Source organism: Oncorhynchus kisutch, unplaced genomic scaffold (genome assembly GCF_002021735.2).
Source record: "Oncorhynchus kisutch isolate 150728-3 unplaced genomic scaffold, Okis_V2 scaffold901, whole genome shotgun sequence".
Classification (NCBI taxonomy): domain Eukaryota; kingdom Metazoa; phylum Chordata; class Actinopteri; order Salmoniformes; family Salmonidae; genus Oncorhynchus; species Oncorhynchus kisutch.
This window is the reverse complement of record NW_022262846.1, coordinates 45,460-70,616: the sequence shown is the minus strand read 5'-3', so window position 1 is coordinate 70,616 and position 25,157 is coordinate 45,460. Positions and strand designations below refer to the sequence as shown.

At 44.2% G+C, this 25,157-nt stretch overlaps 33 non-coding genes across 33 annotated transcripts; all 33 read left to right on the top strand.

The window, feature by feature from the left end:
- Positions 1–204: 204 nt before the first annotated feature.
- Positions 205–298, top strand: trnai-uau (transfer RNA isoleucine (anticodon UAU)). Its single transcript has 2 exons — positions 205–242; positions 263–298. It is a non-coding gene; the product is annotated as a tRNA-Ile (tRNA).
- A 654-nt stretch (positions 299–952) lies between these two features.
- Positions 953–1,046, top strand: trnai-uau (transfer RNA isoleucine (anticodon UAU)). The gene is made up of 2 exons: positions 953–990; positions 1,011–1,046. It is a non-coding gene; the product is annotated as a tRNA-Ile (tRNA).
- Positions 1,047–1,700: 654 nt separating this feature from the next.
- trnai-uau (transfer RNA isoleucine (anticodon UAU)) lies at positions 1,701–1,794 on the top strand. The gene is made up of 2 exons: positions 1,701–1,738; positions 1,759–1,794. It is a non-coding gene; the product is annotated as a tRNA-Ile (tRNA).
- A 654-nt stretch (positions 1,795–2,448) lies between these two features.
- On the top strand, positions 2,449–2,542 carry trnai-uau (transfer RNA isoleucine (anticodon UAU)). The gene is made up of 2 exons: positions 2,449–2,486; positions 2,507–2,542. It is a non-coding gene; the product is annotated as a tRNA-Ile (tRNA).
- Positions 2,543–3,196: 654 nt separating this feature from the next.
- trnai-uau (transfer RNA isoleucine (anticodon UAU)) lies at positions 3,197–3,290 on the top strand. Its single transcript has 2 exons — positions 3,197–3,234; positions 3,255–3,290. It is a non-coding gene; the product is annotated as a tRNA-Ile (tRNA).
- A 655-nt stretch (positions 3,291–3,945) lies between these two features.
- trnai-uau (transfer RNA isoleucine (anticodon UAU)) lies at positions 3,946–4,039 on the top strand. The gene is made up of 2 exons: positions 3,946–3,983; positions 4,004–4,039. It is a non-coding gene; the product is annotated as a tRNA-Ile (tRNA).
- Positions 4,040–4,693: 654 nt separating this feature from the next.
- On the top strand, positions 4,694–4,787 carry trnai-uau (transfer RNA isoleucine (anticodon UAU)). Its single transcript has 2 exons — positions 4,694–4,731; positions 4,752–4,787. It is a non-coding gene; the product is annotated as a tRNA-Ile (tRNA).
- Positions 4,788–5,442: 655 nt separating this feature from the next.
- trnai-uau (transfer RNA isoleucine (anticodon UAU)) lies at positions 5,443–5,536 on the top strand. Its single transcript has 2 exons — positions 5,443–5,480; positions 5,501–5,536. It is a non-coding gene; the product is annotated as a tRNA-Ile (tRNA).
- Positions 5,537–6,190: 654 nt separating this feature from the next.
- trnai-uau (transfer RNA isoleucine (anticodon UAU)) lies at positions 6,191–6,284 on the top strand. The gene is made up of 2 exons: positions 6,191–6,228; positions 6,249–6,284. It is a non-coding gene; the product is annotated as a tRNA-Ile (tRNA).
- Positions 6,285–6,939: 655 nt separating this feature from the next.
- Positions 6,940–7,033, top strand: trnai-uau (transfer RNA isoleucine (anticodon UAU)). Its single transcript has 2 exons — positions 6,940–6,977; positions 6,998–7,033. It is a non-coding gene; the product is annotated as a tRNA-Ile (tRNA).
- Positions 7,034–8,241: 1,208 nt separating this feature from the next.
- trnai-uau (transfer RNA isoleucine (anticodon UAU)) lies at positions 8,242–8,335 on the top strand. The gene is made up of 2 exons: positions 8,242–8,279; positions 8,300–8,335. It is a non-coding gene; the product is annotated as a tRNA-Ile (tRNA).
- Positions 8,336–8,989: 654 nt separating this feature from the next.
- trnai-uau (transfer RNA isoleucine (anticodon UAU)) lies at positions 8,990–9,083 on the top strand. Its single transcript has 2 exons — positions 8,990–9,027; positions 9,048–9,083. It is a non-coding gene; the product is annotated as a tRNA-Ile (tRNA).
- Positions 9,084–9,735: 652 nt separating this feature from the next.
- Positions 9,736–9,829, top strand: trnai-uau (transfer RNA isoleucine (anticodon UAU)). Its single transcript has 2 exons — positions 9,736–9,773; positions 9,794–9,829. It is a non-coding gene; the product is annotated as a tRNA-Ile (tRNA).
- Positions 9,830–10,482: 653 nt separating this feature from the next.
- Positions 10,483–10,576, top strand: trnal-uaa (transfer RNA leucine (anticodon UAA)). The gene is made up of 2 exons: positions 10,483–10,520; positions 10,541–10,576. It is a non-coding gene; the product is annotated as a tRNA-Leu (tRNA).
- Positions 10,577–11,036: 460 nt separating this feature from the next.
- Positions 11,037–11,130, top strand: trnai-uau (transfer RNA isoleucine (anticodon UAU)). Its single transcript has 2 exons — positions 11,037–11,074; positions 11,095–11,130. It is a non-coding gene; the product is annotated as a tRNA-Ile (tRNA).
- Positions 11,131–11,784: 654 nt separating this feature from the next.
- Positions 11,785–11,878, top strand: trnai-uau (transfer RNA isoleucine (anticodon UAU)). The gene is made up of 2 exons: positions 11,785–11,822; positions 11,843–11,878. It is a non-coding gene; the product is annotated as a tRNA-Ile (tRNA).
- A 1,207-nt stretch (positions 11,879–13,085) lies between these two features.
- trnai-uau (transfer RNA isoleucine (anticodon UAU)) lies at positions 13,086–13,179 on the top strand. The gene is made up of 2 exons: positions 13,086–13,123; positions 13,144–13,179. It is a non-coding gene; the product is annotated as a tRNA-Ile (tRNA).
- A 654-nt stretch (positions 13,180–13,833) lies between these two features.
- Positions 13,834–13,927, top strand: trnai-uau (transfer RNA isoleucine (anticodon UAU)). Its single transcript has 2 exons — positions 13,834–13,871; positions 13,892–13,927. It is a non-coding gene; the product is annotated as a tRNA-Ile (tRNA).
- Positions 13,928–14,581: 654 nt separating this feature from the next.
- Positions 14,582–14,675, top strand: trnai-uau (transfer RNA isoleucine (anticodon UAU)). The gene is made up of 2 exons: positions 14,582–14,619; positions 14,640–14,675. It is a non-coding gene; the product is annotated as a tRNA-Ile (tRNA).
- A 654-nt stretch (positions 14,676–15,329) lies between these two features.
- On the top strand, positions 15,330–15,423 carry trnai-uau (transfer RNA isoleucine (anticodon UAU)). Its single transcript has 2 exons — positions 15,330–15,367; positions 15,388–15,423. It is a non-coding gene; the product is annotated as a tRNA-Ile (tRNA).
- Positions 15,424–16,078: 655 nt separating this feature from the next.
- On the top strand, positions 16,079–16,172 carry trnai-uau (transfer RNA isoleucine (anticodon UAU)). Its single transcript has 2 exons — positions 16,079–16,116; positions 16,137–16,172. It is a non-coding gene; the product is annotated as a tRNA-Ile (tRNA).
- Positions 16,173–16,827: 655 nt separating this feature from the next.
- trnai-uau (transfer RNA isoleucine (anticodon UAU)) lies at positions 16,828–16,921 on the top strand. Its single transcript has 2 exons — positions 16,828–16,865; positions 16,886–16,921. It is a non-coding gene; the product is annotated as a tRNA-Ile (tRNA).
- A 655-nt stretch (positions 16,922–17,576) lies between these two features.
- On the top strand, positions 17,577–17,670 carry trnai-uau (transfer RNA isoleucine (anticodon UAU)). The gene is made up of 2 exons: positions 17,577–17,614; positions 17,635–17,670. It is a non-coding gene; the product is annotated as a tRNA-Ile (tRNA).
- Positions 17,671–18,324: 654 nt separating this feature from the next.
- trnai-uau (transfer RNA isoleucine (anticodon UAU)) lies at positions 18,325–18,418 on the top strand. Its single transcript has 2 exons — positions 18,325–18,362; positions 18,383–18,418. It is a non-coding gene; the product is annotated as a tRNA-Ile (tRNA).
- Positions 18,419–18,878: 460 nt separating this feature from the next.
- Positions 18,879–18,972, top strand: trnai-uau (transfer RNA isoleucine (anticodon UAU)). The gene is made up of 2 exons: positions 18,879–18,916; positions 18,937–18,972. It is a non-coding gene; the product is annotated as a tRNA-Ile (tRNA).
- Positions 18,973–19,627: 655 nt separating this feature from the next.
- Positions 19,628–19,721, top strand: trnai-uau (transfer RNA isoleucine (anticodon UAU)). Its single transcript has 2 exons — positions 19,628–19,665; positions 19,686–19,721. It is a non-coding gene; the product is annotated as a tRNA-Ile (tRNA).
- Positions 19,722–20,374: 653 nt separating this feature from the next.
- trnai-uau (transfer RNA isoleucine (anticodon UAU)) lies at positions 20,375–20,468 on the top strand. Its single transcript has 2 exons — positions 20,375–20,412; positions 20,433–20,468. It is a non-coding gene; the product is annotated as a tRNA-Ile (tRNA).
- Positions 20,469–20,926: 458 nt separating this feature from the next.
- Positions 20,927–21,020, top strand: trnai-uau (transfer RNA isoleucine (anticodon UAU)). Its single transcript has 2 exons — positions 20,927–20,964; positions 20,985–21,020. It is a non-coding gene; the product is annotated as a tRNA-Ile (tRNA).
- A 653-nt stretch (positions 21,021–21,673) lies between these two features.
- On the top strand, positions 21,674–21,767 carry trnai-uau (transfer RNA isoleucine (anticodon UAU)). Its single transcript has 2 exons — positions 21,674–21,711; positions 21,732–21,767. It is a non-coding gene; the product is annotated as a tRNA-Ile (tRNA).
- Positions 21,768–22,422: 655 nt separating this feature from the next.
- On the top strand, positions 22,423–22,517 carry trnai-uau (transfer RNA isoleucine (anticodon UAU)). The gene is made up of 2 exons: positions 22,423–22,460; positions 22,481–22,517. It is a non-coding gene; the product is annotated as a tRNA-Ile (tRNA).
- Positions 22,518–23,170: 653 nt separating this feature from the next.
- trnai-uau (transfer RNA isoleucine (anticodon UAU)) lies at positions 23,171–23,264 on the top strand. The gene is made up of 2 exons: positions 23,171–23,208; positions 23,229–23,264. It is a non-coding gene; the product is annotated as a tRNA-Ile (tRNA).
- A 654-nt stretch (positions 23,265–23,918) lies between these two features.
- Positions 23,919–24,012, top strand: trnai-uau (transfer RNA isoleucine (anticodon UAU)). Its single transcript has 2 exons — positions 23,919–23,956; positions 23,977–24,012. It is a non-coding gene; the product is annotated as a tRNA-Ile (tRNA).
- A 654-nt stretch (positions 24,013–24,666) lies between these two features.
- On the top strand, positions 24,667–24,760 carry trnai-uau (transfer RNA isoleucine (anticodon UAU)). Its single transcript has 2 exons — positions 24,667–24,704; positions 24,725–24,760. It is a non-coding gene; the product is annotated as a tRNA-Ile (tRNA).
- The last annotated feature ends 397 nt before the right edge of the window (positions 24,761–25,157 follow it).

Sequence of the window (25,157 nt, the reverse complement as noted above, 5' to 3'; positions counted from 1 at the left end):
GTCCAAGCAGATGGCTGTTTGCGAAGTGAGTTGGTGCTTCGGCTCAGAAAATAATCACCCCATTTGTGGTTCGAACCCACAAATACGAGATTAAGAGTCTCATGCTCTACCGTCTGAGTTAGCCAGGTAGGTCAATTGTCGAACTGACTCGGACCGAGTATTCTACATCTATGTTTTTGCAAGATATGGTAAACAGGTGATCAGGCTCCTGTGGCGCAATCGGTTAGCGCGTGGTACTTATACAGCAGTATGCAGCGAAGCAATGCCGAGGTTGTGAGTTCGAGCCTCACCAGGAGCATGTACTTTTCTTGAACCCTTTGCCTGTCTATTTATGCTCCACCGACTGAGCTAGCCAGGTACCTCAACAGTAGTATTGACTTGGTCCGAATATCGTTCAGCTCCATTTCTGCAAAATATGAAGATCAGTGAAAGTGTTGTTGATGGATCCTGTGGTGCAATCTGTTAGCATGTTGTACTTATACAGCAGTATACAGAAATTATATGACAAGGTTAAGAGTTCAACTCCCACCAGGAGCAAGTATTCTTCTAGAAGCCTATCCCTGTCTATTTCTTGTCCAGAAAATTAGCATTTATTCAATCCATTTAGGAGGACGTTTCATAGATAATAGGTATGTCATTGAGATGACAGGTCAGAGTGCAGGCAGAGATAGAATACAAAATCATCGTCTTCTCTATCACCAGCTATGCCTGACACGTCAGCAATGCAGGGTGGCAAGCCTGCTCGAAAGTCCAAGCAGATGGCTGTTTGCGAAGTGAGTTGGTGCTTCGGCCTCAGAAAATAATCACCCCATTTGTGGTTCGAACCCACAAATACGAGATTAAGAGTCTCATGCTCTACCGTCTGAGTTAGCCAGGTAGGTCAATTGTCGAACTGACTCGGACCGAGTATTCTACATCTATGTTTGTGCAAATATGGTAAACAGGTGATCAGGCTCCTGTGGCGCAATCGGTTAGCGCGTGGTACTTATACAGCAGTATGCAGCGAAGCAATGCCGAGGTTGTGAGTTCGAGCCTCACCAGGAGCATGTAATTTTCTTGAACCCTTTGCCTGTCTATTTATGCTCTACCGACTGAGCTTGCCAGGTACCTCAACAGTAGTGTTGACTTGGTCCGAATATCGTTCAGCTCCATTTCTGCAAAATATGAAGATCAGTGAAAGTGTTGTTGATGGATCCTGTGGTGCAATCTGTTAGCATGTTGTACTTATATAGCAGTATACAGAAATTAGATGACAAGGTTATGAGTTCAACTCCCACCAGGAGCAAGTATTCTTCTAGAAGCCTATCCCTGTCTATTTCTTGTCCAGAAAATTAGCATTTATTCAATCCATTTAGGAGGACGTTTCATAGATAATAGGTATGTCATTGAGATGACAGGTCAGAGTGCAGGCAGAGATAGAATACAAAATCATCGTCTTCTCTATCACCAGCTATGCCTGACACGTCAGCAATGCAGGGTGGCAAGCCTGCTCGAAAGTCCAAGCGGATGGCTGTTTGCGAAGTGAGTTGGTGCTTCGCCTCAGAAAATAATCACCCCATTTGTGGTTCGAACCCACAAATACGAGATTAAGAGTCTCATGCTCTACCGTCTGAGTTAGCCAGGTAGGTCAATTGTCGAACTGACTCGGACCGAGTATTCTACATCTATGTTTTTGCAAGATATGGTAAACAGGTGATCAGGCTCCTGTGGCGCAATCGGTTAGCGCGTGGTACTTATACAGCAGTATGCAGCGAAGCAATGCCGAGGTTGTGAGTTCGAGCCTCACCAGGAGCATGTAATTTTCTTGAACCCTTTGCCTGTCTATTTATGCTCTACCGACTGAGCTTGCCAGGTACCTCAACAGTAGTATTGACTTGGTCCGAATATCGTTCAGCTCCATTTCTGCAAAATATGAAGATCAGTGAAAGTGTTGTTGATGGATCCTGTGGTGCAATCTGTTAGCATGTTGTACTTATACAGCAGTATACAGAAATTAGATGACAAGGTTATGAGTTCAACTCCCACCAGGAGCAAGTCTTCTTCTAGAAGCCTATCCCTGTCTATTTCTTGTCCAGAAAATTAGCATTTATTCAATCCATTTAGGAGGACGTTTCATAGATAATAGGTATGTCATTGAGATGACAGGTCAGAGTGCAGGCAGAGATAGAATACAAAATCATCGTCTTCTCTATCACCAGCTATGCCTGACACGTCAGCAATGCAGGGTGGCAAGCCTGCTCGAAAGTCCAAGCAGATGGCTGTTTGCGAAGTGAGTTGGTGCTTCGCCTCAGAAAATAATCACCCCATTTGTGGTTCGAACCCACAAATACGAGATTAAGAGTCTCATGCTCTACCGTCTGAGTTAGCCAGGTAGGTCAATTGTCGAACTGACTCGGACCGAGTATTGTACATCTATGTTTTTGCAAGATATGGTAAACAGGTGATCAGGCTCCTGTGGCGCAATCGGTTAGCGCGTGGTACTTATACAGCAGTATGCAGCGAAGCAATGCCGAGGTTGTGAGTTCGAGCCTCACCAGGAGCATGTAATTTTCTTGAACCCTTTGCCTGTCTATTTATGCTCTACCGACTGAGCTTGCCAGGTACCTCAACAGTAGTATTGACTTGGTCCGAATATCGTTCAGCTCCATTTCTGCAAAATATGAAGATCAGTGAAAGTGTTGTTGATGGATCCTGTGGTGCAATCTGTTAGCATGTTGTACTTATACAGCAGTATACAGAAATTAGATGACAAGGTTATGAGTTCAACTCCCACCAGGAGCAAGTATTCTTCTAGAAGCCTATCCCTGTCTATTTCTTGTCCAGAAAATTAGCATTTATTCAATTCATTTAGGAGGACGTTTCATAGATAATAGGTATGTCATTGAGATGACAGGTCAGAGTGCAGGCAGAGATAGAATACAAAATCATCGTCTTCTCTATCACCAGCTATGCCTGACACGTCAGCAATGCAGGGTGGCAAGCCTGCTCGAAAGTCCAAGCGGATGGCTGTTTGCGAAGTGAGTTGGTGCTTCGCCTCAGAAAATAATCACCCCATTTGTGGTTCGAACCCACAAATACGAGATTAAGAGTCTCATGCTCTACCGTCTGAGTTAGCCAGGTAGGTCAATTGTCGAACTGACTCGGACCGAGTATTGTACATCTATGTTTTTGCAAGATATGGTAAACAGGTGATCAGGCTCCTGTGGCGCAATCGGTTAGCGCGTGGTACTTATACAGCAGTATGCAGCGAAGCAATGCCGAGGTTGTGAGTTCGAGCCTCACCAGGAGCATGTAATTTTCTTGAACCCTTTGCCTGTCTATTTATGCTCTACCGACTGAGCTTGCCAGGTACCTCAACAGTAGTATTGACTTGGTCCGAATATCGTTCAGCTCCATTTCTGCAAAATATGAAGATCAGTGAAAGTGTTGTTGATGGATCCTGTGGTGCAATCTGTTAGCATGTTGTACTTATACAGCAGTATACAGAAATTAGATGACAAGGTTATGAGTTCAACTCCCACCAGGAGCAAGTATTCTTCTAGAAGCCTATCCCTGTCTATTTCTTGTCCAGAAAATTAGCATTTATTCAATCCATTTAGGAGGACGTTTCATAGATAATAGGTATGTCATTGAGATGACAGGTCAGAGTGCAGGCAGAGATAGAATACAAAATCATCGTCTTCTCTATCACCAGCTATGCCTGACACGTCAGCAATGCAGGGTGGCAAGCCTGCTCGAAAGTCCAAGCAGGATGGCTGTTTGCGAAGTGAGTTGGTGCTTCGCCTCAGAAAATAATCACCCCATTTGTGGTTCGAACCCACAAATACGAGATTAAGAGTCTCATGCTCTACCGTCTGAGTTAGCCAGGTAGGTCAATTGTCGAACTGACTCGGACCGAGTATTCTACATCTATGTTTTTGCAAGATATGGTAAACAGGTGATCAGGCTCCTGTGGCGCAATCGGTTAGCGCGTGGTACTTATACAGCAGTATGCAGCGAAGCAATGCCGAGGTTGTGAGTTCGAGCCTCACCAGGAGCATGTAATTTTCTTGAACCCTTTGCCTGTCTATTTATGCTCTACCGACTGAGCTTGCCAGGTACCTCAACAGTAGTGTTGACTTGGTCCGAATATCGTTCAGCTCCATTTCTGCAAAATATGAAGATCAGTGAAAGTGTTGTTGATGGATCCTGTGGTGCAATCTGTTAGCATGTTGTACTTATACAGCAGTATACAGAAATTAGATGACAAGGTTATGAGTTCAACTCCCACCAGGAGCAAGTATTCTTCTAGAAGCCTATCCCTGTCTATTTCTTGTCCAGAAAATTAGCATTTATTCAATTCATTTAGGAGGACGTTTCATAGATAATAGGTATGTCATTGAGATGACAGGTCAGAGTGCAGGCAGAGATAGAATACAAAATCATCGTCTTCTCTATCACCAGCTATGCCTGACACGTCAGCAATGCAGGGTGGCAAGCCTGCTCGAAAGTCCAAGCGGATGGCTGTTTGCGAAGTGAGTTGGTGCTTCGCCTCAGAAAATAATCACCCCATTTGTGGTTCGAACCCACAAATACGAGATTAAGAGTCTCATGCTCTACCGTCTGAGTTAGCCAGGTAGGTCAATTGTCGAACTGACTCGGACCGAGTATTCTACATCTATGTTTTTGCAAGATATGGTAAACAGGTGATCAGGCTCCTGTGGCGCAATCGGTTAGCGCGTGGTACTTATACAGCAGTATGCAGCGAAGCAATGCCGAGGTTGTGAGTTCGAGCCTCACCAGGAGCATGTAATTTTCTTGAACCCTTTGCCTGTCTATTTATGCTCTACCGACTGAGCTTGCCAGGTACCTCAACAGTAGTGTTGACTTGGTCCGAATATCGTTCAGCTCCATTTCTGCAAAATATGAAGATCAGTGAAAGTGTTGTTGATGGATGCTGTGGTGCAATCTGTTAGCATGTTGTACTTATACAGCAGTATACAGAAATTAGATGACAAGGTTATGAGTTCAACTCCCACCAGGAGCAAGTATTCTTCTAGAAGCCTATCCCTGTCTATTTCTTGTCCAGAAAATTAGCATTTATTCAATTCCATTTAGGAGGACGTTTCATAGATAATAGGTATGTCATTGAGATGACAGGTCAGAGTGCAGGCAGAGATAGAATACAAAATCATCGTCTTCTCTATCACCAGCTATGCCTGACACGTCAGCAATGCAGGGTGGCAAGCCTGCTCGAAAGTCCAAGCGGATGGCTGTTTGCGAAGTGAGTTGGTGCTTCGCCTCAGAAAATAATCACCCCATTTGTGGTTCGAACCCACAAATACGAGATTAAGAGTCTCATGCTCTACCGTCTGAGTTAGCCAGGTAGGTCAATTGTCGAACTGACTCGGACCGAGTATTGTACATCTATGTTTTTGCAAGATATGGTAAACAGGTGATCAGGCTCCTGTGGCGCAATCGGTTAGCGCGTGGTACTTATACAGCAGTATGCAGCGAAGCAATGCCGAGGTTGTGAGTTCGAGCCTCACCAGGAGCATGTAATTTTCTTGAACCCTTTGCCTGTCTATTTATGCTCTACCGACTGAGCTTGCCAGGTACCTCAACAGTAGTGTTGACTTGGTCCGAATATCGTTCAGCTCCATTTCTGCAAAATATGAAGATCAGTGAAAGTGTTGTTGATGGATCCTGTGGTGCAATCTGTTAGCATGTTGTACTTATACAGCAGTATACAGAAATTAGATGACAAGGTTATGAGTTCAACTCCCACCAGGAGCAAGTATTCTTCTAGAAGCCTATCCCTGTCTATTTCTTGTCCAGAAAATTAGCATTTATTCAATTCATTTAGGAGGACGTTTCATAGATAATAGGTATGTCATTGAGATGACAGGTCAGAGTGCAGGCAGAGATAGAATACAAAATCATCGTCTTCTCTATCACCAGCTATGCCTGACACGTCAGCAATGCAGGGTGGCAAGCCTGCTCGAAAGTCCAAGCGGATGGCTGTTTGCGAAGTGAGTTGGTGCTTCGCCTCAGAAAATAATCACCCCATTTGTGGTTCGAACCCACAAATACGAGATTAAGAGTCTCATGCTCTACCGTCTGAGTTAGCCAGGTAGGTCAATTGTCGAACTGACTCGGACCGAGTATTGTACATCTATGTTTTTGCAAGATATGGTAAACAGGTGATCAGGCTCCTGTGGCGCAATCGGTTAGCGCGTGGTACTTATACAGCAGTATGCAGCGAAGCAATGCCGAGGTTGTGAGTTCGAGCCTCACCAGGAGCATGTAATTTTCTTGAACCCTTTGCCTGTCTATTTATGCTCTACCGACTGAGCTTAGCCAGGTACCTCAACAGTAGTATTGACTTGGTCCGAATATCGTTCAGCTCCATTTCTGCAAAATATGAAGATCAGTGAAAGTGTTGTTGATGGATCCTGTGGTGCAATCTGTTAGCATGTTGTACTTATACAGCAGTATACAGAAATTAGATGACAAGGTTATGAGTTCAACTCCCACCAGGAGCAAGTATTCTTCTAGAAGCCTATCCCTGTCTATTTCTTGTCCAGAAAATTAGCATTTATTCAATCCATTTAGGAGGACGTTTCATAGATAATAGGTATGTCATTGAGATGACAGGTCAGAGTGCAGGCAGAGATAGAATACAAAATCATCGTCTTCTCTATCACCAGCTATGCCTGACACGTCAGCAATGCAGGGTGGCAAGCCTGCTCGAAAGTCCAAGCGGATGGCTGTTTGCGAAGTGAGTTGGTGCTTCGCCTCAGAAAATAATCACCCCATTTGTGGTTCGAACCCACAAATACGAGATTAAGAGTCTCATGCTCTACCGTCTGAGTTAGCCAGGTAGGTCAATTGTCGAACTGACTCGGACCGAGTATTCTACATCTATGTTTGTGCAAGATATGGTAAACAGGTGATCAGGCTCCTGTGGCGCAATCGGTTAGCGCGTGGTACTTATACAGCAGTATGCAGCGAAGCAATGCCGAGGTTGTGAGTTCGAGCCTCACCAGGAGCATGTAATTTTCTTGAACCCTTTGCCTGTCTATTTATGCTCTACCGACTGAGCTTGCCAGGTACCTCAACAGTAGTGTTGACTTGGTCCGAATATCGTTCAGCTCCATTTCTGCAAAATATGAAGATCAGTGAAAGTGTTGTTGATGGATCCTGTGGTGCAATCTGTTAGCATGTTGTACTTATACAGCAGTATACAGAAATTATATGACAAGGTTAAGAGTTCAACTCCCACCAGGAGCAAGTATGCTTCTAGAAGCCTATCCCTGTCTATTTCTTGTCCAGAAAATTAGCATTTATTCAATTCATTTAGGAGGACGTTTCATAGATAATAGGTATGTCATTGAGATGACAGGTCAGAGTGCAGGCAGAGATAGAATACAAAATCATCGTCTTCTCTATCACCAGCTATGCCTGACACGTCAGCAATGCATGGTGGCAAGCCTGCTCGAAAGTCCAAGCGGATGGCTGTTTGCGAAGTGAGTTGGTGCTTCGCCTCAGAAAATAATCACCCCATTTGTGGTTCGAACCCACAAATACGAGATTAAGAGTCTCATGCTCTACCGTCTGAGTTAGCTAGGTAGGTCAATTGTTGAACTGACTCGGACCGAGTATTGTACATCTATGTTTTTGCAAGATATGGTAAACAGGTGATCAGGCTCCTGTGGCGCAATTGGTTAGCGCGTGGTACTTATACAGCAGTATGCAGCGAAGCAATGCCAAGCTTGTGAGTGCGACCCTCACCAGGAGCATGTAATTTTCTTGAACCCTTTGACTGTCTATTTATGCTCCACCGACTGAGCTTGCCAGGTACCTCAACAGTAGTGTTGACTTGGTCCGAATATCGTTCAGCTCCATTTCTGCAAAATATGAAGATCAGTGAAAGTGTTGTTGATGGATCCTGTGGTGCAATCTGTTAGCATGTTGTACTTATATAGCAGTATACAGAAATTAGATGACAAGGTTATGAGTTCAACTCCCACCAGGAGCAAGTCTTCTTCTAGAAGCCTATCCCTGTCTATTTCTTGTCCAAGTGAGTTGGTGCTTCGCCTCAGAAAATAATCACCCCATTTGTGGTTCGAACCCACAAATACGAGATTAAGAGTCTCATGCTCTACCGTCTGAGTTAGCCAGGTAGTTCAATTGTCAAACTGACTCGGACCGAGTATTGTACATCTATGTTTTTGCAAGATATGGTAAACAGGTGATCAGGCTCCTGTGGCGCAATCGGTTAGCGAGTGGTATTTATACAGCAGTATGCAGCGAAGCAATGCCGAGGTTGTGAGTTCGAGCCTCACCAGGAGCATGTACTTTTCTTGAACCCTTTGCCTGTCTATTTATGCTCCACCGACTGAGCTAGCCAGGTACCTCAACAGTAGTATTGACTTGGTCCGAATATCGTTCAGCTCCATTTCTGCAAAATATGAAGATCAGTGAAAGTGTTGTTGATGGATCCTGTGGTGCAATCTGTTAGCATGTTGTACTTATACAGCAGTATACAGAAATTATATGACAAGGTTAAGAGTTCAACTCCCACCAGGAGCAAGTATTCTTCTAGAAGCCTATCCCTGTCTATTTCTTGTCCAGAAAATTAGCATTTATTCAATTCATTTAGGAGGACGTTTCATAGATAATAGGTATGTCATTGAGATGACAGGTCAGAGTGCAGGCAGAGATAGAATACAAAATCATCGTCTTCTCTATCACCAGCTATGCCTGACATGTCAGCAATGCAGGGTGGCAAGCCTGCTCGAAAGTCCAAGCGGATGGCTGTTTGCGAAGTGAGTTGGTGCTTCGCCTCAGAAAATAATCACCCCATTTGTGGTTCGAACCCACAAATACGAGATTAAGAGTCTCATGCTCTACCGTCTGAGTTAGCCAGGTAGGTCAATTGTCGAACTGACTCGGACCGAGTATTCTACATCTATGTTTGTGCAAAATATGGTAAACAGGTGATCAGGCTCCTGTGGCGCAATCGGTTAGCGCGTGGTACTTATACAGCAGTATGCAGCGAAGCAATGCCGAGGTTGTGAGTTCGAGCCTCACCAGGAGCATTAATTTTCTTGAACCCTTTGCCTGTCTATTTATGCTCTACCGACTGAGCTTGCCAGGTACCTCAACAGTAGTTTGACTTGGTCCGAATATCGTTCAGCTCCATTTCTGCAAAATATGAAGATCAGTGAAAGTGTTGTTGATGGATCCTGTGGTGCAATCTGTTAGCATGTTGTACTTATACAGCAGTATACAGAAATTATATGACAAGGTTAAGAGTTCAACTCCCACCAGGAGCAAGTATTCTTCTAGAAGCCTATCCCTGTCTATTTCTTGTCCAGAAAATTAGCATTTATTCAATTCATTTAGGAGGACGTTTCATAGATAATAGGTATGTCATTGAGATGACAGGTCAGAGTGCAGGCAGAGATAGAATACAAAATCATCGTCTTCTCTATCACCAGCTATGCCTGACACGTCAGCAATGCAGGGTGGCAAGCCTGCTCGAAAGTCCAAGCGGATGGCTGTTTGCGAAGTGAGTTGGTGCTTCGCCTCAGAAAATAATCACCCCATTTGTGGTTCGAACCCACAAATACGAGATTAAGAGTCTCATGCTCTACCGTCTGAGTTAGCCAGGTAGGTCAATTGTCGAACTGACTCGGACCGAGTATTCTACATCTATGTTTGTGCAAAATATGGTAAACAGGTGATCAGGCTGCTGTGGCGCAATCGGTTAGCGCGTGGTACTTATACAGCAGTATACTGCGAAGCAATGCCGAGGTTGTGAGTTCGAGCCTCACCAGGAGCATATAATTTTCTTTAACCCTTTGCCTGTCTATTTATGCTCTACCGACTGAGCTTGCCAGGTACCTCAACAGTAGTGTTGACTTGGTCCGAATATCGTTCAGCTCCATTTCTGCAAAATATGAAGATCAGTGAAAGTGTTGTTGATTGATGCTGTGGTGCAATCTGTTAGCATGTTGTACTTATACAGCAGTATACAGAAATTATATGACAAGGTTAAGAGTTCAACTCCCACCAGGAGCAAGTATGCTTCTAGAAGCCTATCCCTGTCTATTTCTTGTCCAGAAAATTAGCATTTATTCAATTCATTTAGGAGGACGTTTCATAGATAATAGGTATGTCATTGAGATGACAGGTCAGAGTGCAAGCAGAGATAGAATACAAAATCATCGTCTTCTCTATCACCAGCTATGCCTGACACGTCAGCAATGCATGGTGGCAAGCCTGCTCGAAAGTCCAAGCGGATGGCTGTTTGCGAAGTGAGTTGGTGCTCGCCTCAGAAAATAATCACCCCATTTGTGGTTCGAACCCACAAATACGAGATTAAGAGTCTCATGCTCTACCGTCTGAGTTAGCTAGGTAGGTCAATTGTTGAAGTGACTCGGACCGAGTATTGTACATCTATGTTTTTGCAAGATATGGTAAACAGGTGATCAGGCTCCTGTGGCGCAATTGGTTAGCGCGTGGTACTTAAACGGCAGTATGCAGCGAAGCAATGCCAAGCTTGTGAGTTCGACCCTCACCAGGAGCATGTAATTTTCTTGAACCCTTTGACTGTCTATTTATGCTCCACCGACTGAGCTTGCCAGGTACCTCAACAGTAGTGTTGACTTGGTCCGAATATCGTTCAGCTCCATTTCTGCAAAATATGAAGATCAGTGAAAGTGTTGTTGATGGATCCTGTGGTGCAATCTGTTAGCATGTTGTACTTATATAGCAGTATACAGAAATTAGATGACAAGGTTATGAGTTCAACTCCCACCAGGAGCAAGTCTTCTTCTAGAAGCCTATCCCTGTCTATTTCTTGTCCAAGTGAGTTGGTGCTTCGCCTCAGAAAATAATCACCCCATTTGTGGTTCGAACCCACAAATACGAGATTAAGAGTCTCATGCTCTACCGTCTGAGTTAGCCAGGTAGTTCAATTGTCAAACTGACTCGGACCGAGTATTGTACATCTATGTTTTTGCAAGATATGGTAAACAGGTGATCAGGCTCCTGTGGCGCAATCGGTTAGCGAGTGGTATTTATACAGCAGTATGCAGCGAAGCAATGCCGAGGTTGTGAGTTCGAGCCTCACCAGGAGCATGTACTTTTCTTGAACCCTTTGCCTGTCTATTTATGCTCCACCGACTGAGCTAGCCAGGTACCTCAACAGTAGTATTGACTTGGTCCGAATATCGTTCAGCTCCATTTCTGCAAAATATGAAGATCAGTGAAAGTGTTGTTGATGGATCCTGTGGTGCAATCTGTTAGCATGTTGTACTTATACAGCAGTATACAGAAATTATATGACAAGGTTAAGAGTTCAACTCCCACCAGGAGCAAGTATTCTTCTAGAAGCCTATCCCTGTCTATTTCTTGTCCAGAAAATTAGCATTTATTCAATTCATTTAGGAGGACGTTTCATAGATAATAGGTATGTCATTGAGATGACAGGTCAGAGTGCAGGCAGAGATAGAATACAAAATCATCGTCTTCTCTATCACCAGCTATGCCTGACATGTCAGCAATGCAGGGTGGCAAGCCTGCTCGAAAGTCCAAGCGGATGGCTGTTTGCGAAGTGAGTTGGTGCTTCGCCTCAGAAAATAATCACCCCATTTGTGGTTCGAACCCACAAATACGAGATTAAGAGTCTCATGCTCTACCGTCTGAATTAGCCAGGTAGGTCAATTGTCGAACTGACTCGGACCGAGTATTCTACATCTATGTTTGTGCAAAATATGGTAAACAGGTGATCAGGCTGCTGTGGCGCAATCGGTTAGCGCGTGGTACTTATACAGCAGTATACTGCGAAGCAATGCCGAGGTTGTGAGTTCGAGCCTCACCAGGAGCATATAATTTTCTTTAACCCTTTGCCTGTCTATTTATGCTCTACCGACTGAGCTTGCCAGGTACCTCAACAGTAGTGTTGACTTGGTCCGAATATCGTTCAGCTCCATTTCTGCAAAATATGAAGATCAGTGAAAGTGTTGTTGATTGATGCTGTGGTGCAATCTGTTAGCATGTTGTACTTATACAGCAGTATACAGAAATTATATGACAAGGTTAAGAGTTCAACTCCCACCAGGAGCAAGTATGCTTCTAGAAGCCTATCCCTGTCTATTTCTTGTCCAGAAAATTAGCATTTATTCAATTCATTTAGGAGGACGTTTCATAGATAATAGGTATGTCATTGAGATGACAGGTCAGAGTGCAAGCAGAGATAGAATACAAAATCATCGTCTTCTCTATCACCAGCTATGCCTGACACGTCAGCAATGCATGGTGGCAAGCCTGCTCGAAAGTCCAAGCGGATGGCTGTTTGCGAAGTGAGTTGGTGCTCGCCTCAGAAAATAATCACCCCATTTGTGGTTCGAACCCACAAATACGAGATTAAGAGTCTCATGCTCTACCGTCTGAGTTAGCTAGGTAGGTCAATTGTTGAACTGACTCGGACCGAGTATTGTACATCTATGTTTTTGCAAGATATGGTAAACAGGTGATCAGGCTCCTGTGGCGCAATTGGTTAGCGCGTGGTACTTATACAGCAGTATGCAGCGAAGCAATGCCAAGCTTGTGAGTGCGACCCTCACCAGGAGCATGTAATTTTCTTGAACCCTTTGACTGTCTATTTATGCTCCACCGACTGAGCTTGCCAGGTACCTCAACAGTAGTGTTGACTTGGTCCGAATATCGTTCAGCTCCATTTCTGCAAAATATGAAGATCAGTGAAAGTGTTGTTGATGGATCCTGTGGTGCAATCTGTTAGCATGTTGTACTTATATAGCAGTATACAGAAATTAGATGACAAGGTTATGAGTTCAACTCCCACCAGGAGCAAGTCTTCTTCTAGAAGCCTATCCCTGTCTATTTCTTGTCCAAGTGAGTTGGTGCTTCGCCTCAGAAAATAATCACCCCATTTGTGGTTCGAACCCACAAATACGAGATTAAGAGTCTCATGCTCTACCGTCTGAGTTAGCCAGGTAGTTCAATTGTCAAACTGACTCGGACCGAGTATTGTACATCTATGTTTTTGCAAGATATGGTAAACAGGTGATCAGGCTCCTGTGGCGCAATCGGTTAGCGAGTGGTATTTATACAGCAGTATGCAGCGAAGCAATGCCGAGGTTGTGAGTTCGAGCCTCACCAGGAGCATGTACTTTTCTTGAACCCTTTGCCTGTCTATTTATGCTCCACCGACTGAGCTAGCCAGGTACCTCAACAGTAGTATTGACTTGGTCCGAATATCGTTCAGCTCCATTTCTGCAAAATATGAAGATCAGTGAAAGTGTTGTTGATGGATCCTGTGGTGCAATCTGTTAGCATGTTGTACTTATACAGCAGTATACAGAAATTATATGACAAGGTTAAGAGTTCAACTCCCACCAGGAGCAAGTATTCTTCTAGAAGCCTATCCCTGTCTATTTCTTGTCCAGAAAATTAGCATTTATTCAATTCATTTAGGAGGACGTTTCATAGATAATAGGTATGTCATTGAGATGACAGGTCAGAGTGCAGGCAGAGATAGAATACAAAATCATCGTCTTCTCTATCACCAGCTATGCCTGACATGTCAGCAATGCAGGGTGGCAAGCCTGCTCGAAAGTCCAAGCGGATGGCTGTTTGCGAAGTGAGTTGGTGCTTCGCCTCAGAAAATAATCACCCCATTTGTGGTTCGAACCCACAAATACGAGATTAAGAGTCTCATGCTCTACCGTCTGAGTTAGCCAGGTAGGTCAATTGTCGAACTGACTCGGACCGAGTATTCTACATCTATGTTTGTGCAAAATATGGTAAACAGGTGATCAGGCTCCTGTGGCGCAATCGGTTAGCGCGTGGTACTTATACAGCAGTATGCAGCGAAGCAATGCCGAGGTTGTGAGTTCGAGCCTCACCAGGAGCATGTAATTTTCTTGAACCCTTTGCCTGTCTATTTATGCTCTACCGACTGAGCTTGCCAGGTACCTCAACAGTAGTGTTGACTTGGTCCGAATATCGTTCAGCTCCATTTCTGCAAAATATGAAGATCAGTGAAAGTGTTGTTGATGGATCCTGTGGTGCAATCTGTTAGCATGTTGTACTTATACAGCAGTATACAGAAATTAGATGACAAGGTTAAGAGTTCAACTCCCACCAGGAGCAAGTATTCTTCTAGAAGCCTATCCCTGTCTATTTCTTGTCCAGAAAATTAGCATTTATTCAATTCATTTAGGAGGACGTTTCATAGATAATAGGTATGTCATTGAGATGACAGGTCAGAGTGCAGGCAGAGATAGAATACAAAATCATCGTCTTCTCTATCACCAGCTATGCCTGACACGTCAGCAATGCAGGGTGGCAAGCCTGCTCGAAAGTCCAAGCGGATGGCTGTTTGCGAAGTGAGTTGGTGCTTCGCCTCAGAAAATAATCACCCCATTTGTGGTTCGAACCCACAAATACGAGATTAAGAGTCTCATGCTCTACCGTCTGAGTTAGCCAGGTAGGTCAATTGTCGAACTGACTCGGACCGAGTATTCTACATCTATGTTTGTGCAAAATATGGTAAACAGGTGATCAGGCTCCTGTGGCGCAATCGGTTAGCGCGTGGTACTTATACAGCAGTATACAGCGAAGCAATGCCGAGGTTGTGAGTTCGAGCCTCACCAGGAGCATGTAATTTTCTTGAACCCTTTGCCTGTCTATTTATGCTCTACCGACTGAGCTTGCCAGGTACCTCAACAGTAGTGTTGACTTGGTCCGAATATCGTTCAGCTCCATTTCTGCAAAATATGAAGATCAGTGAAAGTGTTGTTGATTGATGCTGTGGTGCAATCTGTTAGCATGTTGTACTTATACAGCAGTATACAGAAATTAGATGACAAGGTTATGAGTTCAACTCCCACCAGGAGCAAGTATTCTTCTAGAAGCCTATCCCTGTCTATTTCTTGTCCAGAAAATTAGCATTTATTCAATCCATTTAGGAGGACGTTTCATAGATAATAGGTATGTCATTGAGATGACAGGTCAGAGTGCAGGCAGAGATAGAATACAAAATCATCGTCTTCTCTATCACCAGCTATGCCTGACACGTCAGCAATGCAGGGTGGCAAGCCTGCTCGAAAGTCCAAGCGGATGGCTGTTTGCGAAGTGAGTTGGTGCTTCGCCTCAGAAAATAATCACCCCATTTGTGGTTCGAACCCACAAATACGAGATTAAGAGTCTCATGCTCTACCGTCTGAGTTAGCCAGGTAGGTCAATTGTCGAACTGACTCGGACCGAGTATTCTACATCTATGTTTGTGCAAGATATGGTAAACAGGTGATCAGGCTCCTGTGGCGCAATCGGTTAGCGCGTGGTACTTATACAGCAGTATGCAGCGAAGCAATGCCGAGGTTGTGAGTTCGAGCCTCACCAGGAGCATGTAATTTTCTTGAACCCTTTGCCTGTCTATTTATGCTCTACCGACTGAGCTTGCCAGGTACCTCAACAGTAGTATTGACTTGGTCCGAATATCGTTCAGCTCCATTTCTGCAAAATATGAAGATCAGTGAAAGTGTTGTTGATGGATCCTGTGGTGCAATCTGTTAGCATGTTGTACTTATACAGCAGTATACAGAAATTATATGACAAGGTTAAGAGTTCAACTCCCACCAGGAGCAAGTATTCTTCTAGAAGCCTATCCCTGTCTATTTCTTGTCCAGAAAATTAGCATTTATTCAATTCATTTAGGAGGACGTTTCATAGATAATAGGTATGTCATTGAGATGACAGGTCAGAGTGCAGGCAGAGATAGAATACAAAATCATCGTCTTCTCTATCACCAGCTATGCCTGACACGTCAGCAATGCAGGGTGGCAAGCCTGCTCGAAAGTCCAAGCGGATGGCTGTTTGCGAAGTGAGTTGGTGCTTCGGCCTCAGAAAATAATCACCCCATTTGTGGTTCGAACCCACAAATACGAGATTAAGAGTCTCATGCTCTACCGTCTGAGTTAGCCAGGTAGGTCAATTGTCGAACTGACTCGGACCGAGTATTCTACATCTATGTTTGTGCAAAATATGGTAAACAGGTGATCAGGCTCCTGTGGCGCAATCGGTTAGCGCGTGGTACTTATACAGCAGTATGCAGCGAAGCAATGCTGAGGTTGTGAGTTCGAGCCTCACCAGGAGCATGTAATTTTCTTGAACCCTTTGCCTGTCTATTTATGCTCTACCGACTGAGCTTGCCAGGTACCTCAACAGTAGTATTGACTTGGTCCGAATATCGTTCAGCTCCATTTCTGCAAAATATGAAGATCAGTGAAAGTGTTGTTGATGGATCCTGTGGTGCAATCTGTTAGCATGTTGTACTTATACAGCAGTATACAGAAATTAGATGACAAGGTTAATGAGTTCAACTCCCACCAGGAGCAAGTATTCTTCTAGAAGCCTATCCCTGTCTAATTCTTGTCCAGAAAATTAGCATTTATTCAATTCATTTAGGAGGACGTTTCATAGATAATAGGTATGTCATTGAGATGACAGGTCAGAGTGCAGGCAGAGATAGAATACAAAATCATCGTCTTCTCTATCACCAGCTATGCCTGACACGTCAGCAATGCAGGGTGGCAAGCCTGCTCGAAAGTCCAAGCGGATGGCTGTTTGCGAAGTGAGTTGGTGCTTCGCCTCAGAAAATAATCACCCCATTTGTGGTTCGAACCCACAAATACGAGATTAAGAGTCTCATGCTCTACCGTCTGAGTTAGCCAGGTAGGTCAATTGTCGAACTGACTCGGACCGAGTATTCTACATCTATGTTTGTGCAAAATATGGTAAACAGGTGATCAGGCTCCTGTGGCGCAATCGGTTAGCGCGTGGTACTTATACAGCAGTATGCAGCGAAGCAATGCCGAGGTTGTGAGTTCGAGCCTCACCAGGAGCATGTAATTTTCTTGAACCCTTTGCCTGTCTATTTATGCTCTACCGACTGAGCTTGCCAGGTACCTCAACAGTAGTGTTGACTTGGTCCGAATATCGTTCAGCTCCATTTCTGCAAAATATGAAGATCAGTGAAAGTGTTGTTGATGGATGCCTGTGGTGCAATCTGTTAGCATGTTGTACTTATACAGCAGTATACAGAAATTATATGACAAGGTTATGAGTTCAACTCCCACCAGGAGCAAGTATTCTTCTAGAAGCCTATCCCTGTCTATTCTTGTCCAGAAAATTAGCATTTATTCAATCCATTTAGGAGGACGTTTCATAGATAATAGGTATGTCATTGAGATGACAGGTCAGAGTGCAGGCAGAGATAGAATACAAAATCATCGTCTTCTCTATCACCAGCTATGCCTGACACTGTCAGCAATGCAGGGTGGCAAGACTGCTCGAAAGTCCAAGCGGATGGCTGTTTGCGAAGTGAGTTGGTGCTTCGCCTCAGAAAATAATCACCCCATTTGTGGTTCGAACCCACAAATACGAGATTAAGAGTCTCATGCTCTACCGTCTGAGTTAGCCAGGTAGGTCAATTGTCGAACTGACTCGGACCGAGTATTCTACATCTATGTTTGTGCAAAATATGGTAAACAGGTGATCAGGCTCCTGTGGCGCAATCGGTTAGCGCGTGGTACTTATACAGCAGTATGCAGCGAAGCAATGCCGAGGTTGTGAGTTCGAGCCTCACCAGGAGCATGTAATTTTCTTGAACCCTTTGCCTGTCTATTTATGCTCTACCGACTGAGCTTGCCAGGTACCTCAACAGTAGTGTTGACTTGGTCCGAATATCGTTCAGCTCCATTTCTGCAAAATATGAAGATCAGTGAAAGTGTTGTTGATGGATCCTGTGGTGCAATCTGTTAGCATGTTGTACTTATATAGCAGTATACAGAAATTATATGACAAGGTTATGAGTTCAACTCCCACCAGGAGCAAGTATTCTTCTAGAAGCCTATCCCTGTCTATTCTTGTCCAGAAAATTAGCATTTATTCAATCCATTTAGGAGGACGTTTCATAGATAATAGGTATGTCATTGAGATGACAGGTCAGAGTGCAGGCAGAGATAGAATACAAAATCATCGTCTTCTCTATCACCAGCTATGCCTGACACGTCAGCAATGCAGGGTGGCAAGCCTGCTCGAAAGTCCAAGCAGGATGGCTGTTTGCGAAGTGAGTTGGTGCTTCGCCTCAGAAAATAATCACCCCATTTGTGGTTCGAACCCACAAATACGAGATTAAGAGTCTCATGCTCTACCGTCTGAGTTAGCCAGGTAGGTCAATTGTCGAACTGACTCGGACCGAGTATTGTACATCTATGTTTTTGCAAGATATGGTAAACAGGTGATCAGGCTCCTGTGGCGCAATCGGTTAGCGCGTGGTACTTATACAGCAGTATGCAGCGAAGCAATGCCGAGGTTGTGAGTTCGAGCCTCACCAGGAGCATGTAATTTTCTTGAACCCTTTGCCTGTCTATTTATGCTCCACCGACTGAGCTTGCCAGGTACCTCAACAGTAGTGTTGACTTGGTCCGAATATCGTTCAGCTCCATTTCTGCAAAATATGAAGATCAGTGAAAGTGTTGTTGATGGATCCTGTGGTGCAATCTGTTAGCATGTTGTACTTATATAGCAGTATACAGAAATTAGATGACAAGGTTATGAGTTCAACTCCCACCAGGAGCAAGTCTTCTTCTAGAAGCCTATCCCTGTCTATTTCTTGTCCAAGTGAGTTGGTGCTTCGCCTCAGAAAATAATCACCCCATTTGTGGTTCGAACCCACAAATACGAGATTAAGAGTCTCATGCTCTACCGTCTGAGTTAGCCAGGTAGTTCAATTGTCAAACTGACTCGGACCGAGTATTGTACATCTATGTTTTTGCAAGATATGGTAAACAGGTGATCAGGCTCCTGTGGCGCAATCGGTTAGCGCGTGGTATTTATACAGCAGTATGCAGCGAAGCAATGCCGAGGTTGTGAGTTCGAGCCTCACCAGGAGCATGTACTTTTCTTGAACCCTTTGCCTGTCTATTTATGCTCCACCGACTGAGCTAGCCAGGTACCTCAACAGTAGTATTGACTTGGTCCGAATATCGTTCAGCTCCATTTCTGCAAAATATGAAGATCAGTGAAAGTGTTGTTGATGGATCCTGTGGTGCAATCTGTTAGCATGTTGTACTTATACAGCAGTATACAGAAATTAGATGACAAGGTTAAGAGTTCAACTCCCACCAGGAGCAAGTATTCTTCTAGAAGCCTATCCCTGTCTATTTCTTGTCCAGAAAATTAGCATTTATTCAATTCATTTAGGAGGACGTTTCATAGATAATAGGTATGTCATTGAGATGACAGGTCAGAGTGCAGGCAGAGATAGAATACAAAATCATCGTCTTCTCTATCACCAGCTATGCCTGACACTGTCAGCAATGCAGGGTGGCAAGCCTGCTCGAAAGTCCAAGCGGATGGCTGTTTGCGAAGTGAGTTGGTGCTTCGCCTCAGAAAATAATCACCCCATTTGTGGTTCGAACCCACAAATACGAGATTAAGAGTCTCATGCTCTACCGTCTGAGTTAGCCAGGTAGGTCAATTGTCGAACTGACTCGGACCGAGTATTCTACATCTATGTTTGTGCAAAATATGGTAAACAGGTGATCAGGCTCCTGTGGCGCAATCGGTTAGCGCGTGGTACTTATACAGCAGTATGCAGCGAAGCAATGCCGAGGTTGTGAGTTCGAGCCTCACCAGGAGCATGTAATTTTCTTGAACCCTTTGCCTGTCTATTTATGCTCTACCGACTGAGCTTGCCAGGTACCTCAACAGTAGTGTTGACTTGGTCCGAATATCGTTCAGCTCCATTTCTGCAAAATATGAAGATCAGTGAAAGTGTTGTTGATTGATGCTGTGGTGCAATCTGTTAGCATGTTGTACTTATATAGCAGTATACAGAAATTAGATGACAAGGTTATGAGTTCAACTCCCACCAGGAGCAAGTATTCTTCTAGAAGCCTATCCCTGTCTATTCTTGTCCAGAAAATTAGCATTTATTCAATCCATTTAGGAGGACGTTTCATAGATAATAGGTATGTCATTGAGATGACAGGTCAGAGTGCAGGCAGAGATAGAATACAAAATCATCGTCTTCTCTATCACCAGCTATGCCTGACACTGCAGCAATGCAGGGTGGCAAGACTGCTCGAAAGTACAAGCGGATGGCTGTTTGCGAAGTGAGTTGGTGCTTCGGCTCAGAAAATAATCACCCCATTTGTGGTTCGAACCCACAAATACGAGATTAAGAGTCTCATGCTCTACCGTCTGAGTTAGCCAGGTAGGTCAATTGTCGAACTGACTCGGACCGAGTATTCTACATCTATGTTTGTGCAAAATATGGTAAACAGGTGATCAGGCTCCTGTGGCGCAATCGGTTAGCGCGTGGTACTTATACAGCAGTATGCAGCGAAGCAATGCTGAGGTTGTGAGTTCGAGCCTCACCAGGAGCATCTCATTTTCTTGAACCCTTTGCCTGTCTATTTATGCTCTCCCGACTGAGCTTGCCAGGTACCTCAACAGTAGTGTTGACTTGGTCCGAATATCGTTCAGCTCCATTTCTGCAAAATATGAAGATCAGTGAAAGTGTTGTTGATGGATCCTGTGGTGCAATCTGTTAGCATGTTGTACTTATATAGCAGTATACAGAAATTAGATGACAAGGTTATGAGTTCAACTCCCCCAGGAGCAAGTCTTCTTCTAGAAGCCTATCCCTGTCTATTTCTTGTCCAAGTGAGTTGGTGCTTCGCCTCAGAAAATAATCACCCCATTTGTGGTCGAACCCACAAATACGAGATTAAGAGTCTCATGCTCTACCGTCTGAGTTAGCCAGGTAGTTCAATTGTCAAACTGACTCGGACCGAGTATTGTACATCTATGTTTTTGCAAGATATGGTAAACAGGTGATCAGGCTCCTGTGGCGCAATCGGTTAGCGCGTGGTATTTATACAGCAGTATGCAGCGAAGCAATGCCGAGGTTGTGAGTTCAAGCCTCACCAGGAGCATGTACTTTTCTTGAACCCTTTGCCTGTCTATTATGCTCCACCGACTGAGCTAGCCAGGTACCTCAACAGTAGTATTGACTTGGTCCGAATATCGTTCAGCTCCATTTCTGCAAAATATGAAGATCAGTGAAAGTGTTGTTGATGGATCCTGTGGTGCAATCTGTTAGCATGTTGTACTTATACAGCAGTATACAGAAATTAGATGACAAGGTTAAGAGTTCAACTCCCACCAGGAGCAAGTATTCTTCTAGAAGCCTATCCCTGTCTATTTCTTGTCCAGAAAATTAGCATTTATTCAATTCATTTAGGAGGACGTTTCATAGATAATAGGTATGTCATTGAGATGACAGGTCAGAGTGCAGGCAGAGATAGAATACAAAATCATCGTCTTCTCTATCACCAGCTATGCCTGACATGTCAGCAATGCAGGGTGGCAAGCCTGCTCGAAAGTCCAAGCGGATGGCTGTTTGCGAAGTGAGTTGGTGCTTCGCCTCAGAAAATAATCACCCCATTTGTGGTTCGAACCCACAAATACGAGATTAAGAGTCTCATGCTCTACCGTCTGAGTTAGCCAGGTAGGTCAATTGTCGAACTGACTCGGACCGAGTATTCTACATCTATGTTTGTGCAAGATATGGTAAACAGGTGATCAGGCTCCTGTGGCGCAATCGGTTAGCGCGTGGTACTTATACAGCAGTATGCAGCGAAGCAATGCCGAGGTTGTGAGTTCGAGCCTCACCAGGAGCATGTAATTTTCTTGAACCCTTTGCCTGTCTATTTATGCTCTACCGACTGAGCTAGCCAGGTACCTCAACAGTAGTATTGACTTGGTCCGAATATCGTTCAGCTCCATTTCTGCAAAATATGAAGATCAGTGAAAGTGTTGTTGATGGATCCTGTGGTGCAATCTGTTAGCATGTTGTACTTATACAGCAGTATACAGAAATTATATGACAAGGTTAATGAGTTCAACTCCCACCAGGAGCAAGTATTCTTCTAGAAGCCTATCCCTGTCTATTTCTTGTCCAGAAAATTAGCATTTATTCAATCCATTTAGGAGGACGTTTCATAGATAATAGGTATGTCATTGAGATGACAGGTCAGAGTGCAGGCAGAGATAGAATACAAAATCATCGTCTTCTCTATCACCAGCTATGCCTGACACGTCAGCAATGCAGGGTGGCAAGCCTGCTCGAAAGTCCAAGCGGATGGCTGTTTGCGAAGTGAGTTGGTGCTTCGCCTCAGAAAATAATCACCCCATTTGTGGTTCGAACCCACAAATACGAGATTAAGAGTCTCATGCTCTACCGTCTGAGTTAGCCAGGTAGGTCAATTGTCGAACTGACTCGGACCGAGTATTCTACATCTATGTTTGTGCAAAATATGGTAAACAGGTGATCAGGCTCCTGTGGCGCAATCGGTTAGCGCGTGGTACTTATACAGCAGTATGCAGCGAAGCAATGCCGAGGTTGTGAGTTCGAGCCCTCACCAGGAGCATGTACTTTTCTTGAACCCTTTGCCTGTCTATTTATGCTCTACCGACTGAGCTAGCCAGGTACCTCAACAGTAGTATTGACTTGGTCCGAATATCGTTCAGCTCCATTTCTGCAAAATATGAAGATCAGTGAAAGTGTTGTTGATGGATCCTGTGGTGCAATCTGTTAGCATGTTGTACTTATACAGCAGTATACAGAAATTAGATGACAAGGTTATGAGTTCAACTCCCACCAGGAGCAAGTATTCTTCTAGAAGCCTATCCCTGTCTATTTCTTGTCCAGAAAATTAGCATTTATTCAATCCATTTAGGAGGACGTTTCATAGATAATAGGTATGTCATTGAGATGACAGGTCAGAGTGCAGGCAGAGATAGAATACAAAATCATAGTCTTCTCTATCACCAGCTATGCCTGACACGTCAGCAATGCAGGGTGGCAAGCCTGCTCGAAAGTCCAAGCGGATGGCTGTTTGCGAAGTGAGTTGGTGCTTCGCCTCAGAAAATAATCACCCCATTTGTGGTTCGAACCCACAAATACGAGATTAAGAGTCTCATGCTCTACCGTCTGAGTTAGCCAGGTAGGTCAATTGTCGAACTGACTCGGACCGAGTATTGTACATCTATGTTTTGCAAGATATGGTAAACAGGTGATCAGGCTCCTGTGGCGCAATCGGTTAGCGCGTGGTACTTATACAGCAGTATGCAGCGAAGCAATGCCGAGGTTGTGAGTTCGAGCCTCACCAGGAGCATGTACTTTTCTTGAACCCTTTGCCTGTCTATTTATGCTCTACCGACTGAGCTAGCCAGGTACCTCAACAGTAGTATTGACTTGGTCCGAATATCGTTCAGCTCCATTTCTGCAAAATATGAAGATCAGTGAAAGTGTTGTTGATGGATCCTGTGGTGCAATCTGTTAGCATGTTGTACTTATACAGCAGTATACAGAAATTAGATGACAAGGTTATGAGTTCAACTCCCACCAGGAGCAAGTATTCTTCTAGAAGCCTATCCCTGTCTATTTCTTGTCCAGAAAATTAGCATTTATTCAATTCATTTAGGAGGACGTTTCATAGATAATAGGTATGTCATTGAGATGACAGGTCAGAGTGCAGGCAGAGATAGAATACAAAATCATCGTCTTCTCTATCACCAGCTATGCCTGACACGTCAGCAATGCAGGGTGGCAAGCCTGCTCGAAAGTCCAAGCGGATGGCTGTTTGCTAAGTGAGTTGGTGCTTCGCCTCAGAAAATAATCACCCCATTTGTGTTTCGAACCCACAAATACGAGATTAAGAGTCTCATGCTCTACCGTCTAAGTTAGCCAGGTAGTTCAATTGTCGAACTGACTCGGACCGAGTATTGTACATCTATGTTTTTGCAAGATATGGTAAACAGGTGATCAGGCTCCTGTGGCGCAATCGGTTAGCGCGTGGTACTTATACAGCAGTATGCAGCTAAGCAATGCCGAGGTTGTGAGTTCGACCCTCACCAGGAGCATGTACTTTTCTTGAACCCTTTGCCTGTCTATTTATGCTCTCACCGACTGAGCTAGCCAGGTACCTCAACAGTAGTATTGACTTGGTCCGAATATCGTTCAGCTCCATTTCTGCAAAATATGAAGATCAGTGAAAGTGTTGTTGATGGATCCTGTGGTGCAATCTGTTAGCATGTTGTACTTATACAGCAGTATACAGAAATTATATGACAAGGTTAAGAGTTCAACTCCCACCAGGAGCAAGTATTCTTCTAGAAGCCTATCCCTGTCTATTTCTTGTCCAAAAATTAGCATTTATTCAATTCATTTAGGAGGACGTTTCATAGATAATAGGTATGTCATTGAGATGACAGGTCAGAGTGCAGGCAGAGATAGAATACAAAATCATCGTCTTCTCTATCACCAGCTATGCCTGACACGTCAGCAATGCAGGGTGGCAAGCCTGCTCGAAAGTCCAAGCGGATGGCTGTTTGCGAAGTGAGTTGGTGCTTCGCCTCAGAAAATAATCACCCCATTTGTGTTTCGAACCCACAAATACGAGATTAAGAGTCTCATGCTCTACCGTCTAAGTTAGCCAGGTAGGTCAATTGTCGAACTGACTCGGACCGAGTATTGTACATCTATGTTTTTGCAAGATATGGTAAACAGGTGATCAGGCTCCTGTGGCGCAATCGGTTAGCGCGTGGTACTTATACAGCAGTATGCAGCGAAGCAATGCCGAGGTTGTGAGTTCGAGCCTCACCAGGAGCATGCCATTTTCTTGAACCCTTTGCCTGTCTATTTATGCTCTCCCGACTGAGCTTGCCAGGTACCTCAACAGTAGTATTGACTTGTTCCGAATATTGTTCAGCTCCATTTCTGCAAAATATGAAGATCAGTGAAAGTGTTGTTGATGGATCCTGTGGTGCAATCTGTTAGCATGTTGTAATTATATAGCAGTATACAGAAATTAGATGACAAGGTTATGAGTTCAACTCCCACCAGGAGCAAGTCTTCTTCTAGAAGCCTATCCCTGTCTATTTCTTGTCCAGAAAATTAGCATTTATTCAATCCATTTAGGAGGACGTTTCATAGATAATAGCTATGTCATTGAGATGACAGGTCAGAGTCCAGGCAGAGATAGAATACAAAATCATCGTCTTCTCTA